The 15,755-nt window shown below is 41.6% G+C and overlaps 1 protein-coding gene and 1 long non-coding RNA gene across 2 annotated transcripts in view; one reads left to right on the forward strand and one right to left on the reverse strand.

The window, feature by feature from the left end:
- Nucleotides 1-15,755, reverse strand: part of LOC133543486 (uncharacterized) — a 112,674-nt gene that overhangs the window by 10,097 nt on the left and 86,822 nt on the right. The window lies entirely within an intron of this gene.
- Nucleotides 1-15,755, forward strand: part of yjefn3 (YjeF N-terminal domain containing 3) — a 113,581-nt gene that overhangs the window by 9,195 nt on the left and 88,631 nt on the right. The window lies entirely within an intron of this gene.

Here is a 15,755-nt window from a genome sequence, read left to right on the forward strand (position 1 = left end):
AGCCTGACGAGAACGTTTACGTCTTCATCTTCTACAGACATGCTCCGTTTTGTCCCTTCCTGTGAGTGTTCTGAGGATGTCTTCTAATACACCGTTTATCTAATCTGACTTTAATGGAGGAGGAGAATTACGGGCATGGAGTGCAAATGGGAGCCAATTCAACCTCCCTGCATGCATCTCCGTCTTTGCCGACCCCATCAAATGCAGAGGACTATAAATAAGATGGCCAGGCTGTCACACAGGCTGCACGGGAGTACAGCTGGCAGCATGGAAATAGCAGAAAGGAGGTGGAGGAATAACAACGAGCTCATGTGAGAGCGTTGGAGCAGCAGAGGACGAGTCCAGACTGCTTGACACAGTGACACGGCAAAGACGGGGTCAGGATGTGAGGAGACAGACGGGAGGTCTGCAGAGGCTCGTCTTTGAAGCTCGGGGCAGGTGGGCTCAGGTGTGCAGAGGAAGGGGAGGATATTGTCATCCACATGAACCTTACCCAGGCCCCGTTTACACGAAGGTTATCCAGGGTAAATCACACCGAACTTTATCCGTGTCCACACACGCAACAATGCCACTGTTTAACACCCCCGCCCCCTCCGTCCGCCGGCGCAATGCGACCTAGTACGCATGCGTGGAAAATGCGCACGTCAAAGTCACCTCAAGTGTTGCTTTGTGTGCAAGTTCTTAAATGTACAAACCCTGTTTCCATATGAGTTTGGAAAATGTGTTAGATGTAAATATAAACGGAATACAATGATTTGCAAATCCTTTTCAACCCATATTCACTTGAATGCACTACAAAGACAAGATATTTGATGTTCAATCTCATAAACTTTTTTTTTTTGTGTGCAAATAATTAACTTAGAATTTCATGGCTGCAACACGTCCAAAGTAGTTGGGAAAGGGCATGTTCACCTTTTCTTTTAACAACACTCCATAACGTTTGGGAACTAAGGAAACTAATTGTTGAAGCTTTGATAGTGGAATTCATTCCCATTCTTGTTTTATGTAGAGCTTCAGTCGTTCAACAGTCCAGGTTCTCCGCTGTCATATTTTACGGTTCATAATGCGCCACACATTTTCGAGGGGAGACAGGTCTGGACTGCAGGCGGGCCAGGAAAGTACCCTCACTCTTTTTTTACGAAGTCACGCTGTTGTAACACGTGTTTAATGTGGCTTGGCATTGTCTTGCTGAAATAAGCAGGGGTGTCTATGAAAAAGATGGCGCTTAGATGGCAGCATATGTTGTTCCAAAACCTGTATGTACCTTTCAGCATTAATGGTGCCTTCACAGATGTGTAAGTTACCCATGTCTTGGGCACTAATGCACCCCCATACCATCACAGATGCTGGCTTTTCAACTTTGTGTTGATAACAGTCTGGATGGTTTGCTTCCCCTTTGGTTCGGATGGCACAATGTCGAATATTTCCAAAAACACTTTGAAATGTGGACTCGTCAGACCACAGAACACTTTTCCACTTTGCATCAGTCCATCTTAGATGATCTCGAGCCCAGAGAAGCCGGCGGCGTTTCTGGATGTTGTTGATAAATGGGTTTCGCTTTGCATTGTAGAGCTTTAACTTGCAATTTAGATGTAGCCACCAACTGTATTTAGTGACAGTGGTTTTCTGAAGTGTTCCTGAGCCCATGTGGTGATATCCTTTAGAGATTGATGTCACGGTCATTCAATGTTGGTTTCCGGCCATGACGCTTACGTGAGTAATTTCTCCAGATTCTCTGAACCTTTTGATGATATTATAGATTGTAGATGTTGAAATTCCTAAATTTCTTGCAATTGCACTTTGAGAAATGTTGTTCTTAAACTGTTTGACTATTTGCTCACGCAGTTGTGGACAAAGGGGTGTACCTCGTCCCATCCTTTCTTGTGAAAGACTAAGCATTTTTTGGGAAGCTGTTTTTATACCCAATCATGGCACCCACCTGTTCCCAATTAGCTGCCACACTTGTGGGATGTTCCAAATAAGTGTTTAATGAGCATTCCTCAACTTTACCAGTACTTACTGCCATCTTTCCCAACTTCTTTGTCACATGTTGCTGGCATCAAATTCTAAAGTTAATGATTATTAGCAACAAAAAAAAAAGTTTATCAGTTTGAACATCAAATATGTTGTCTTTGTAGCATATTAAACTAAATATGGGTTGAAAATGATTTACAAATCATTGTATTCTGTTTATATTTACATCTATCACAATTTCCCAACTCATTTGGAAATGGGGTTTGTAACTTATCTGAACAATATCCAATGTTGTGGTCTTTAAATTAACTGGAATCCAGTGTGCTGTGGGGCCCTATTGTAGTGAATCACACCTGAGCCATCATAAATTAATCAAATCTTTATTAGACATGTAAACAATGTGATAAAGAACATCAACCTAGGGATGTAGATGATCTTCTTCTGTCGTGTGTCTTTAGACTTTCCGGTCTGCTGAGGCGAGCCAAGTCAACGTGTCATCGTCCAGGTCAATCAGACCTTGTGGATGTGAAGTCTCAAATGGATTTGAAATTGAAAGCGGTTTACTTATGGTGACAATAACTTTTTATCGGTCTTAAATCTTTAAGCTTATTTGTCTCTTTCATCTTGCAGCATACACTATTAAAAACAAAACAATACATTCCAAAGTGTGACCAGTACAGGAGGTGACAACGTACCTTTTTACAACACCCAAAACTAGTGAAGTTAGCACATTGTGTAATTCGTAAATAAAAACAGAATACAATGATTTGCAAACCTTTTTCAACTTATATTCAATTGAATAGACTGCAAAGACAAGATACTTAATGTTCCAACTGAGAAACCAAATTTTTTCTTGCAAATAATCATCAACTTAGAATTTAATGGAAGCATCACATTGCAAAAAAGTTGGCACAGGGGCATTTTTACCACTGTGTTACATGGCCTTTCCTTTTAACAACACTCCGTAAACGTTTGGGAACTGAGGAGACTATTTTTGAAGCTTTTTAGGTGGAATTCTTTCCCATTTTTGCTTGATGTACAGCTTAAGTTGTTCAACAGTCCGGGATCTCTCTTGTGGTATTTTACGTTTCATAATGCGCCACAGATTTTCAATGGGAGACAGGTCTGGACTACAGGCAGGCCAGTCTAGTACCCGCACTCTTTTACTATGAAACTATGCTGTTGTAACATGTAGCTTGGCGATGTCTTGCTGAAATAAGCAGGGGCGTCCATGATAACGGTGCTTGGATGGCAACATATGTTGCTCCAAAACATGCATGTACCTTATAGTGTTAGTTAGTGTTAGTGTTAGTCAGATATCGGTAAAAAAAGCCGTTATCAGACATCTCCAATCAATTCATTTATTGTCATTGTCATAACAACACTTAAGTCATTCATGTCAACAAGATTTTGTTTGAGCTTTGTCTAGCGGCATAGAAACTGCATTGATGTGCAGGTTGACCATAGTTTACAGTTTGGCATTGTGAAGAAGATTGCGAATAGATGGGCGTGGGGGTGGGAACAGTCAGATGTCTGATGGGTGTTAAGCTGATGTTGCAGCAATGCAATGTCCAGAGCACAATTATTGAGGTGGTGAAGAGTGAGGTGATAAGATGGTTCGGGGCAGCAAAAGTGCAGGCTGGTCATTTAGCAGTCTCACAGCCTGGGGAGATACAGACTGTGAGACATTCTGGTAGTTCTGGCGCGAATCGATCTACACCTCTTTCCAGAGGGTAGCAGGTTGAAGAGGCCATGTGCTGGGTGGTATTGGTCCGCTTTAGGCAGCGAGCTGTGTACATGGCACTCATCTCTGGGAGTATCGTCCTTGTAATTTTCCCCGCCGCTTTAACCACTCGCTGGAAAGCCTGTTGGTTTGCTTTTGTTGTATCCCAAATAGCTGCAATCGCTTTCTCTTAAGGTATTCATGTGTGATTTCCACAAGCGTCTGTACATGTAGAAGAAGGAGAAACACAGCATTTCTGGTTGACTCGCCTTCATATTTCCAGTGATTAGCCCCGAGTTACGAAACCGCTTTGTTATGAAGCTGGCTGTGGCGCGTTCTTTCTGACGTCACTTCCTGTATGGGCGTGTTTCTTTCTGGCGTCACTTCCTCTCTGAACTCACTTTGTAAATGATCGATGAGTCCATACAAAGCTACAGTGGGGCAAAAAAGTATTTAGTCAGCCACCGATTGTGCAAGTTATCCCACTTAAAAAAATTACAGCGGTTTTCATCATAGGTACACTTCAACTGTGAGTGACAGAATTTGAAAAAAAAAATCCAGGAATTCACATTGTAGGAATTTTAAATTATCTGTAAATGATGGTGGAAAATAAGTATTGGGTCAACCATTCAAAGCTCTCACTGATGGAAGGAGGTTTTGGCTCAAAATCTCACGATACATGGCCCCATTCATTCTTTCCTTAACACGGATCAATCGTCCTGTCCCCTTAGCAGAAAAACAGCCCCAAAGCATGATGTTTCCACCCCCATGTTTCACAGTAGGTGTGGTGTTCTTGGGATGCAACTCCTTCCTCCAAACACGACAAGTTGAGTTTATACCAAAAAGTTCTATTTTGGTTTCATCTGACCACATGACATTCTCCCAATCCTCTGCTGTATCATCCACGTATCCATTTTGGTATAAACTCAACTCGTTATGTTTGGAGGAAGAAGAATACTGAGTTGCATCCCAAGAACACCATACCTACGGTGAAGCATGGGGGTGGAAACATCATGCTTTGGGGCTGTTTTTCTGCTAAGGGGACAGGACGATTGATCCGTGTTAAGGAAAGAATGAATGGGGCCATGTATCATGAGATTTTGAGCCAAAACCTCCTTCCATCAGTGAGAGCTTTGAATGGTTGACCCAATACTTATTTTCCACCATAATTTACAAATAAATTCTTTAAAATTCCTACAATGTGAATTCCTGGATTTTTTTTCACATTCTGTCTCTCACAGTTGAAGTGTACCTATGATGAAAATTACAGACCTCTGTCATCATTTTAAGTGGGAGGACTTGCACAATCGGTGGCTGACTAAATACTTTTTTGCCCCACAGTAAGTGCCGGAGATTCAAGAAATACACGGCTGACTTACCCGTGTAAAAATTTGTCCGAGGAGGGGGACCTTAAACGATGGGTTAGTGTGGCTGAAACGGGGCTTAGGCTAAATAGTGATTGGTTTAAGCGGTTAAAAGACTTAGTGTAGACATGGCCTTAAACTGTTCACACAAAGACAGAAGCTAAGAATTGTCCTAAGATGACTTATTTCTTCTTGTTCTTTGTAATGCAAACATCTTGCAGCTGTGCTTTGCTGGGGTCTACAATCTCTGGCAGGTGCCTGGCCCCATATTTTCATAACAATGCTTGTGGAATTCTTTTTTGATAGGCGGCTTTTACCAGTACCGTATTTTTCAGACCATAGGGCGCACAGGATTAAAAGGAGCATTAAAGTTAAAGTAGCAATGGTTGTCACACACACACACACACACTAGGTGAAGTGAAATGTGTCCTCTGCATTCCCTTATTCACCCCCTGGGAGGTGAGGGGAGCAGTGAGCCGCAGCGGTGGCCACACCCAGTAATAATTTTTGGTGATTTAACCCCCAATTCTATCCCTTGATGCTGTTTGCCAAGCAGGGAGGTAATGGGTCCCATTTTTATAGTCTTTGGTATGACTCGGCCAGGGTTTGAACTCACGACCTACCGATCTCAGGGCGGACAATCTAACCACAAGGCCACTGAGCAGGCTGAAATATTTCCTTGTGGTCTACATAACATGTAATGGTGGTTCTTTGGTCAAAATGTTGTATGGATTATGTTTTACACATAATCTTCAAGCCTCTTCAGGATGCGCCGTTTTGTAGTCGGCCTTTTTTATATGGTTCTTTCCGTCATCTTTGTTGTAGCGGTGTAGCGTGCAAGGACGGGAGTAGAAGAAGAGTTAAAAGATGGAGCTAACTGTTTTAATGACATTCAGACTTTATTTAAGTATGATAATATAGGTATAATAATGCAACATTTTTCCTGTGAAAAAACGTCCAACCGGAACCCTTTAATAACTAAAATTCCATGGGTGAATAATGTAAACCCACTTTGAAAGCGTGTCTACTGACAGATATAAGTTAAAACTTTAAGCTACTTTGTATTGATAGACGCGTGCTTGTTCGACGTGCTAACTAGCATGGGAATAATTTGGCGGCTACATCCAGCGGCCTGTGAAGCAGGGGAGTATAGTAGAAGCGGGGGCCGTCTACGGAGCAGACGCCAGCGGTGTGATCGGAAACGCGGATGCCGAGCGGGGCTAAAAACAAAGCAGAAGGCTAATCCCCACAGAACACCACTTCCCTCCATCCTGCAGCCGCATTTAAATGGAAGATGCGAGACTACTGGTCTGGGTAAGGAGTCAGTTAAACTAGAACAGGTTTTTTCTGCTTTGAGTGTGTCAGAGTTGGACATGTGTTTTACCGAGGTGGCTAACCATGATGCGTGCAGTTTTTCAAAGCAACAAACAAACAATCGGAAAATCCCCGTGACTGAGGAGGCTAACCATGATGCGTGCAGTTTATCAAAGCAACAATCAAACAACCGGAAAATTCCCGTCGTATCAATTCCTAGATATGGTCGTAATTATACTAAATGCACTGGGCATAATAAACACAACATTATTAATATTGCTACAACGGATAATTTGATCAAAAATTCCCTAAAACAGCCCACTACCTATAATATAAGTTTTTTAAACATAAGATCATTGTCTCCCAAAACGTTGTTAGTTAATGATATTATCAGAGACAACAATCTTAACGTCATCGGTCTCAGCGAAACCTGGCTTAAACCAGTCAACTTTTTGGCGCTAAATGAGGCATGTCCTCCTAACTTCACACATGCGCATATTGCCCGTCCGCTTAAAAGGGGTGGGGGGGTCGCACTAATATACAACGAAAACTTTAACCTTAGTCCTAACATAAATAATAAATATAAATCGTTTGAGGTGCTTACTATGAAGTCTGTCACACCGCTCCCTCTACACATGGCTGTTATCTACCGCCCCCCAGGGCCCTATTCGGACTTTATCAATGAATTCTCAGAGTTCGTTGCTGATCTAGTGACACACGCCGATAATATAATCATAATGGGGGACTTTAATATCCATATGAATACCCCATCGGAACCACCGTGCGTAGCGCTCCAGACTATAATTGATAGCTGTGGTCTCACACAAATAATAAATGAACCCACGCATCGCAACGGTAATACGATAGATCTAGTGCTTGTCAGGGGTATCACCGTTTCCAAAGTTACGATACTCCCGTATACTAAAGTATTGTCCGATCATTACCTTATAAAATTCGAGGTTCAGACGCATGTTCGTCAAACTAATAATAATAATAACTACTATAGCAGCCGCAACATTAATACGGCCACAACGACAACTCTTGCTGACCTACTGCCCTCGGTAATGGCACCATTCCCAAAATATGTGGGCTCTATTGATAACCTCACTAACAACTTTAACGACGCCCTGCGCGAAACCATTGATAACATAGCACCGCTAAAGTTAAAAAAGGCTCCAAAAAAGCGTACCCCGTGGTTTACAGAAGAAACTAGAGCTCAGAAATTATTATGTAGAAAGCTGGAATGCAAATGGCGCACGACTAAACTTGAGGTGCACCATCAAGCATGGAGTGATGGTTTAATAACTTATAAACACATGCTTACCTTAGCTAAAGCTAAATATTACTCAAATCTCATCCACCGTAATAAAAACGATCCTAAATTTTTGTTTAGTACGGTAGCATCGCTAACCCAACAAGGGACCCCGTCCAGTAGCTCCACCCACTCAGCTGATGACTTTATGCAATTCTTTAGTAAGAAAATTGAAGTCATTAGAAAGTAGATTAAAGACAATGCGTCCGAGCTACAACGGGGTTCTATTAACACTGATACGATTGTATATACGGCGGATACTGCCCTCCAAAATAGTTTCTCTCGTTTTGAGGAAATAACATTAGAGGAATTGTTACAACGTGTAAATGGAATAAAAAAAACAACATGTTTACTTGACCCTCTTCCTGGGAAACTGATCAAGGAGCTCTTTGTATTATTAGGTCCATCAGTGCTAAATATTATAAACTTATCACTTTCCTCGGGCACTGTTCCCCTAGCATTCAAAAAAGCGGTTATTCATCCTCTTCTTAAAAGACCTAACCTCGATCCTGACCTCATGGTAAACTACCAACCGGTGTCTCACCTTCCCTTTATTTCAAAAATCCTCGAAAATTTTGTTGCGGAGCAGTTAAATGAACTCTTAGCGTCTAACAATCTATGTGAAACCTTTCAATCCGGTTTCAGGGCAAATCACTCCACGGAGACAGCCCTCGCAAAAATGACTAATGATCTATTGCTAACGATGGATTCTGATGCGTCATCTATGTTGCTGCTCCTCGATCTTAGCGCTGCTTTCGATACCGTCGATCATAATATTTTATTAGAACGTATCAAAACACGAATTGGTATGTCGGACTTAGCCCTGTCTTGGTTTAACTCTTATCTTACTGATAGGATGCAGTGTGTCTCCCATAACAATGTGACCTCGGACTACGTTAAGGTAACGTGTGGAGTTCCCCAGGGTTCGGTCCTTGGCCCTGCACTCTTCAGCATCTACATGCTGCCGCTAGGTGACATCATACGCAAATACGGTGTTAGCTTTCACTGTTATGCTGATGACACCCAACTCTACATGTCCCTAAAGCTGACCAACACGCCGGATTTAGTCAGCTGGAGGCGTGTCTTAATGAAATTAAACAATGGATGTCCGCTAACTTTTTGCAACTCAACGCCAAAAAAACGGAAATGCTGATTATCGGTCCTGCTAGACACCGAACTCTATTTAATAATACAACTCTAACATTTGACAACCAAACAATTAAACAAGGCGACACGGTAAAGAATCTGGGTATTATCTTTGACCCAACTCTCTCCTTTGAGGCACACATTAAAAGCGTTACTAAAACGGCCTTCTTTCATCTTCGTAATATCGCTAAAATTCGCTCCATTCTGTCCACTAAAGATGCTGAGATCATTATCCATGCGTTTGTTACGTCTCGCCTCGATTACTGTAACGTATTATTTTCGGGTCTCCCCATGTCTAGCATTAAAAGATTACAGTTGGTACAAAATGCGGCTGCTAGACTTTTGACAAGAACAAGAAAGTTTGATCACATTACGCCTGTACTGGCTCACCTGCACTGGCTTCCTGTGCACTTAAGATGTGACTTTAAGGTTTTACTACTTACGTATAAAATACTACACGGCCTAGCTCCATCCTATTTTGCCGATTGTATTGCACCATATGTCCCGGCAAGAAATCTGCGTTCAAAGGACTCCGGCTTATTAGTGATTCCCAAAGCCCAAAAAAAGTATTTGGGCTGTATGTAGAGCGTTTTCCGTTCGGGCTCCAGTACTCTGGAATGCCCTCCCGGTAACAGTTTGAGATGCCACCTCAGTAGAAGCATTTAAGTCTCACCTTAAAACTCATTTGTATACTCTAGCCTTTAAATAGACTCCCTTTTTAGACCAGTTGATCTGCCGTTTCTTTTCTTTTTCTTCTATGTCCCGCTCTCCCTTGTGGAGGGGGTCCGGTCCGATCCGGTGGCCATGTACTGCTTGCCTGTGTATCGGCTGGGGACATCTCTGCGCTGCTGATCCGCCTCCGCTTGGGATGGTTTCCTGCTGGCTCCGCTGTGAACGGGACTCTCGCTGCTGTGTTGGATCCGCTTTGGACTGGACTATCGCGACTGTGTTGGATCCATTATGGATTGAACTTTCACAGTATCATGTTGGACCCGCTCGACATCCATTGCTTTCCTCCTCTCCAAGGTTCTCATAGTCATCATTGTCACCGACGTCCCACTGGGTGTGAGTTTTCCTTGCCCTTATGTGGGCCTACCGAGGATGTCGTAGTGGTTTGTGCAGCCCTTTGAGACACTAGTGATTTAGGGCTATATAAGTAAACATTGATTGATTGATTGATATTAGAAATGGCAACAGCGGAAAATGAATGCCACATAAAAAGTTAGACAAAAAGAAGAAGCTCATTGAATACGGTATGACTAGAATGGAGGACACGCGCAAATTTTCAGGACTTATGCAGATCCCAAATACACATCAGCAGGTACCAGAAGGTAACAAAAGTGCTAATAGGTGCCATTTTGCGGTCCTAATACACACACACACACTATAATAATACTCGTATATTTAATGCGCCGACGATCCATCAAGAGGTGCGGCTTCATAGCTTACCAAAGTCGGACTAAAAACATTTTGACAGATTTCTGAGTGCCATGTGTAATGTTCTATATTTTCAATTGCACATTTGAAGTGTTGGTGTTGTTTACTAGCCTCATATCACAGTCTACACATATCTTCTATGTGACTGCCATCTACTGGTCACACTTATCATTACACCATGTACCAAATTAAATTGCTTTGAGGTCTTCAAGCACAACCGGAATCATGCCGTACATTAGGCGCACCGGTTATAAGGCGCACTGTCGATTTTTGAGTAAATTAAAGGATTTTAAGTGTACGTTTATAGTCTGAAAAATACGGTACTCTACTTGAGCCTGTGTGGTCAGTTTGAGGCGATAGTACTACAGCATCGTCATACTTTTGCTCCTCAAGATGTATGAACTGCCAGAAACTAAATTAATATACATGTTATCTATTTAGCAATTTAGTTGTATAGCTACTGCATAACTGCCCTTAATTTAAACAAATTAAACTGATGCGTTTTAGTTAATTGTTTGATTTTTAATATCAAAAATATACTATTAACATCTGCAATGCGGAAAAAAAAAATGTAATGCAATATACATTTCCTTGAGACTGGACTCCGGAGTGGGCAACGTGGCGGACCACGGGTTAGTACATGTGCTTCACAATACGAAGGTCCTGGGTTCGATCCTGGGCTCGGGATCTTTCTGTGTGGAGTTTGCATGTCCTCCCCCTGACTGCATGGGTTCCCTCTGGGTACTCCGGCTTCCTCTCACCTCTCTCTCTCTATCTTCTCTAACTTATAATAATAATAATTTCCCCCTCATACAATACCCTACCCTAATACCCTACTATGCAATACGACCCTTTGAGTGCAATACGTCCGACACTGATTGTTATTTATTACTTCGGTACTCGTCTTGTTCTGTATATTGTACAGTATTTTGTATTTCTACAGTGTTTCGTATATTGTACAGGATTGCTTATCATTTTTATTGGATAGTTGTCTATTTCAATTGTTAGTTTTTTCCTTTATTACCTCTTGTGTTATTTATTTTACCCCATATGTGTTCCCACTACCGCACCTCAAGTTGGAGTCTGTAATCTCGTTATATGCAAATATTATGACAATAAAGTCCATTCTATTCTACCTCCAAAGACAAGCACCAGGGGATAGGTTGATTGGCCCTAGTGTGTGAATGTTGTCTGTCTATCTGTGTTGGCCCTGAGATAGACTCCAGCACCCCCTGCGACCCCAAAAGGGACAAACGGTAGGAAATGGATGGATGGACTCCTGAGTGCACAGTCAGTCAGAAAAAAAAAAGTGTGTCTACTGCTTGTCTGAAAACATAGCAAAACGCCACAGGCAGGCATGGGAACATAAATGTAAAGCGAAATGACTGTTTCCATGGTGACAGCCTCGCTAGTTCAGCACGGTGCTTTGCCAAATGCAATCTAAAGTCCAGGAACTGTTTTTTGCTAATCGGTTAAAAAACAGGTGTCATACTTCTACTGGACACCAGAATTCTTCTATCACATAGCAGAACCAAAAATTCTTGGTTCTGCTTGTCATGTGTTAGAAGTTCAGCATGTGGTCAGGTCACATATTTCCACACTTGATTGAATCTTTTATTAGTAGATTGTACAGTGCAGTACAGTACAGTACATATTCCGTACAATTGACCACTAAATGGTACCACCCGAATAAGTTTTTCAACACGTTTAAGTCGGGGGGTCCATGTTAATCAATTCATGGTAACAAGTAGGCTATACATAACCTACTAAACAGGTCTTATTTAATAAGTTTTTCAACTCGTTTAAGACAGGGTCCACGTTAATCAATTAATGGTAACACCACCCAGGTTGTTACTGTGGTTCTTTTGACCTTAAAATTCCACCCTCCACTTGGACTATTGTCTTTGACAATGGGGTCCAGACATCATCAGGATTCTGGTTCCTTGGCCTTTAAAGAACTAGCAACTAAATCAATCCATTCATTTAGCAATTTAAAACCTATCACGACTAGATTAGAATCAACACTGTTTTGTTGGATTCAATTAAACTAAAAGCAATTAGAGTCCTGGAGGAATGATACTAAAAAAAGGCTGTTTCAATTTTTAGATTTATTTTCTATTTGTCTGTTCGTTCTGTGCTTTTTGTGAAATGACATCTGGGGATAGGTTATTTGGCACCACTAAATGGTCCCTAGTGTGTGAATGTGAGTGTGTATGTTGTCTGTCTATCTGTGTCAGCCATGTGATGAGGTGGCGACTTGTCCAGGGTGTACACCGCCTTCCACCAGAATACACCTGAGATAGGCTCCAGAACCTGTATTTGCATGCACCTTTGGGGAAAAAAAAAAATCTTAGCTGTCAGTCTTAGGCGGCGAGTAACCAAGGAGGCATTTTTAACGACATCGATTTGATTGGCTGGTCAGGCTCATTATATGTCGATTAGCAAAACACTGTATTTTTTGGACTATAAAGCGCATTTAAAATCATTTTTTTCCCCAAAAACTCAACAGTGCGGTGAGCCTAATGTACGTAACGATTCTGGTTTTACTTACTGACCTCGAAGCCATTTTATCTGGTACATGGTGAAATAATAAGTGTGACCAGTAGATGGCAGTCACACATAAAAGATACATGTAGACTGCAATATGACTTAAGTAAACAACAGCAAACATTTGACATGTTCCATTTAAAATATAGAACATTACACACAGCGTGTAAAAATCTTATCAAAATGTTTTAGTACGACTTTGGTAAGCTATAAAGCCACACAGCCTGATGGATTGTACTGTGCTTCAACATAACATAATTATTATGGAGTGTGTATAAGGTAAGACATATTATCTGGCATTTTGTTTCGCAATATTATGCAAAAGCAACTTCTCTAGTTATTAGAAAGTTCCGGTTGGACGGTTTTTCACGGGACACATTTCCGACGGATGAGGAGATGCTGTTTTAACTAATTCAAACAGTCAGCTCCATCTTTTAACACTTCTTCCACTCCCGTCCTTGCACGCTACAACGCTACAACAAAGATGACGAGGAGAAGACGCTGTTGAAGGTGAGCCACGTAAATAAGACCCACCCACAAAACGGCGCATCTTGAAATGACTGTCAGAAAGAGGCTTGAAGATGATCTGTAAAACATAAGGGTGTAACGGTACACAAAAATGTCGGTTCGGTATGTACCTCAGTTCAGATGTCACAGTTCGGTTCATTTTCGGTACAGTAAGAAAACAACAAAATATAATTGTTTTGGTTATTTATCTACCTAATTTGCAAAATCTTCCACCAAAAATATTTTTGTTAGTGGAATTGTCAGGCCTGCCACTGACAGTTTGTTTGTGTTTTAGTTTTTTCCTCTGTGTGTTTAGTATTTCCTGTCCTTAGTTCCTGTCAGCACTCTTATTTTGGTTCAGCTTCCCTTTTTGTCTCCCTGAGTGCTTTGTTTCCCCTCAGCTGCGGCTGATTGGCACCTGACCACACCTGGTGTCAATTAGCCCGCTCCTATTTGTACCTGCTTTGTCTTTCAGTCAGTGCTGGATTATTGATTTGTCATGTCGATGTCGCGCTTGTCGTTGCTACCTGTTGTGTCGTGTTTTGTCAATGCAGAGTTGCGGTAAGCTTTATTTGATTGCGGTTTTTAGCTTACTGCCTTTTGTTCCGTTTCCAAGTTTGTTTTCATATTTCATGTACGACTTCTGTTTCCTGCTCAAAACCTGCTAGCTTCCACGCTAGGCCTTTTTGTTTTTGCTAGCTTCCATGCTAAGCTCCGTTTATTTTCTAGTTCCCTTGCTAGCTCTTTTCGTTTGTTATCCGCCAACGTGCGCGCTTTTTGTTTGTACCCTTTGTTTGTTTTTGTTTTGGTGTTTTAATTCAAATCATGTTTTCTTGCAAAATGCCTCCCTCCTTCTCTACACCTTGGGGTTCGTCACAAACTAACTCTGACAGTAATATTTGATGTGAAGTAATGGGAACCTTGGATCGGTAAATAATTCATAATAACATTGATTTTGATACAGTATTATGTTTTGAGCAATGACAGTTTGAATGAAAAAAAAACAGCTTTGTTTTATTAGTCAACGTTGCAACTTTTTCTAAATTACATTTAGCCTTTAAGATTTTTTATTTCACTTTTGTTATGTTTTTCTTTATTTTAATAGTATTTTTTGGATGTGCCGTGGGCCTTGAAAACATTAGCTGTGGGCCGCAAATGGCCTCGGGGCACACTTTTGACACCCCTGCTATAGATAATAAAAAATAAAATCTGATAAATTAATGGATAAAAAGCAGAGCCTGGAGATGCATGCGCGTTTATCATAACTCTCTCGCTGCCTGCCCCTCCCTTAAGAATGTTGCTGGGCGCACAATGTTTTTTTTTTTCTTAAACCTGAACGTACATTAGTGATACACGCAACTATAACTCAAAATGCCGGACATTTGAGGCAATTAAGAAACTCCACCCGGACAGCCCCGCAAAATAGGACATGTCCTCTTTTGCTAGCAGCGACCGGGCTAGAATAGACTGACTATACGTCCTCTTTTCACTGGACAAGTCCTCTTTAGCGGGGCTGTGCGGGTGGACTTTCTTAAATGCCTCAAATTTCCGGCATTTTAAGTATTGTTTACGTTACTTAATATGTCCGTCTGGAAAACCCCTAGTAAGACATCATCTATGCAACATTTTGAACAAAGGCCCAGGTCCCTACTGTATCACCACGTCACTACCAATCCGGTATCGACTACTTGGTATCGTCACGTCACTACCAATCCGGTAACGACTACTTGGTATCGTCACGTCACTACCAATCCGGTATCGACTACTTGATATCGTCACTACAGTTTCGTCACATCACTACCAATCCAGTATCGACTACTTGGTATCGTCAATACAGTATCGTCACATCACTACCAATCTGGTTCCGACTACTTGGTATCGTCACAACAGTATCGTCATGTCACTACCAATCCAGCATCGACTACTTGGTATCGTCAATACAGTATCATCACGTCACTACCAATCCGGTATCGTCACTACAGTATTGTCATCTCACTACCAATTATCGACTACTTGGTATCATCAATACAGTATCATCACGTCACTACCAATCGGATATCGACTACTTGGTATCGTCAATACAGTATCATCACGACACTACCAATCCGGTATCGACTACATGGTATCGTCAATACAGTATCATCACGTCACTACTAATCGGGTATAGTGTGAATTATATTTATATAGCGCTTTTCTCTAGTGACTCAAAGCGCTTTACATAGTGAAACCCAATATCTAAGTTACATTTAAACCAGTGTGGGTGGCACTGGGAGCAGGTGGGTAAAGTGTCTTGCTCAAGGACACAACGGCAGTGACTAGGATGGCGGAAGCGGGAATCGAACCTGCAACACTCTGTCTGGCTTCGTTGTTTGCTGTATGCAACATTCACGTTGGTATTTTTGTTTTCTGGCTAATGATATCCGTGCCAAGT

The sequence above is a fragment of the Nerophis ophidion genome, linkage group LG26, assembly GCF_033978795.1.
Source record: "Nerophis ophidion isolate RoL-2023_Sa linkage group LG26, RoL_Noph_v1.0, whole genome shotgun sequence".
NCBI lineage: Eukaryota > Metazoa > Chordata > Actinopteri > Syngnathiformes > Syngnathidae > Nerophis > Nerophis ophidion.